The sequence below is a fragment of the Psammomys obesus genome, unplaced genomic scaffold, assembly GCF_907164565.1.
Source record: "Psammomys obesus unplaced genomic scaffold, mPsaObe1.curated_primary_1811, whole genome shotgun sequence".
Classification (NCBI taxonomy): domain Eukaryota; kingdom Metazoa; phylum Chordata; class Mammalia; order Rodentia; family Muridae; genus Psammomys; species Psammomys obesus.
This window is the reverse complement of record NW_026587382.1, coordinates 1,975,882-1,977,531: the sequence shown is the minus strand read 5'-3', so window position 1 is coordinate 1,977,531 and position 1,650 is coordinate 1,975,882.

The following is a 1,650-nucleotide window of genomic DNA, read 5'->3' as shown; positions in this document are numbered from 1 at the left end:
GACCTCATGCTCTACGACTGGGTTTGGGCATTCCCCAAGTGTAGAACAACATTTTTTCCAGTACTTATCTCTGCATATAGCTATTAACTTCGGGGTGGTGGTGACACAAGCCTTTAATCCCAGATTTTGGGAAACAGAGGCAGGTGACTCTCTTGAGTTCAAGGTTAGCCTGATTTACAAAGCAAAGGCCACACAGAGAAACCCTGTTTCGAAGAAACAAACACAACAAATGAACTAATTTAATTCACATAATTCACTAGCCTTCTGCCATTTCTAGACATTTCATCATGGACTTCTTGGTGCTAGTCTTAATGACCTATCTATTCACTGTCCAGCAGCGCACATTCAATAAGCGTTGGTTGAGGGGCTCAACAGTCTTTGAGCATCCAGGTTCGATTCTCGGCACCCACATGCTGGCTAACAGCTGTCTAGTTCCGGATTTGAGGCCCTGCCCACTACCGGTACCAGGCACAGGCAAAACACTCATACACACAATAAAAATAAACAAACCCCAAAAGAAATGACGATGAGAAGGAATATTAGAGGATCCCTAAAAGGATAGAATTGAACTCTATTGTTTATCTATTTCTTTAATAAGTATACTGCCTTCGTAGGATTGCCAAAGAAAGGGCAGCGTTTGGCCGGGTACGGCTGGGAAGGAAGAAACTGAGGACTTCGAGATAGATTTTAAAGGGAAGGTGCAAGGGTAAAGGTGGGGCCGCTCCAGCCAGAGTTTGCAGACAAAACTATCCATTTGGAGCTGTCGCTGGAATCTTAGTGAGAATTCCTAAGTGGACAAGGACAGACTGACGTTAAGGAAGTAAATGACAGGATATGCTGTGACAAAGGCAAGATGATTGGTACCTGAAAGTTTGTGGGCGCAATTCTTGGGAGAGGGCAAGCGGATCTCAGGCTCAGATGCTTTAAGGAGCTTGTTGAGACAAACGAGCTAAACATCTGGTAAGCGTTTGATACCGCCGTCTGAGCCTCTGAAATGAACCTGGATTAGCTAGAAGCTTGTAAGCCTCTCCAGGGTGAAGAGCTGGGGATAGGATCGCTCGGCTGAACTCGTGGATTTAGACGTGGGGAGAGAACAGGAGCAGGGTAAAGAAAACCCAAGAAATCAAAGGAGGACAGATTGAAAGCTGGGAGAACAAGGTGGCGACACAAGCCTCCCAGAGGTCAAAGAGGAAGATGCCATGTCGTCTAGCCCTCGGGCAAACGCTTCGGAGAAGCAGGCCGGTGATGGGGCGACCCACTGACCAGGCACGGAAGGGAGGCGCCCTCGTTCGTCTGTACCGAGCTTGCCCGTGCGAGACAGGAAAGGCGAGACTCAGGGAGTAGCCCCATACTCTAGGGCGGCTGTCGCCTTTCGTCCTTGTGTTAGAGTTCCCAGATCTAAGCTGGGCAAACAAAACGAACCCCCGGAAGGTTCCCCACTAAAGTAAACAGCTGCACAAAATTCCTCTGCCTTTAAAAACCCTGCGGTGTAAACAGGCGGCTTTAACGTGGCTTTCATCGATTGGTAAATTTTTAAAAAAACTCCGTCACTTCCGGTACTGCAGGATGTAAACTATTGAGTCCAGCATTTGCTCTCCCATTGGCTCTTGGCAGCGGCTCCGTTTTTAGCCAATCAAACTCCTCCTCCTC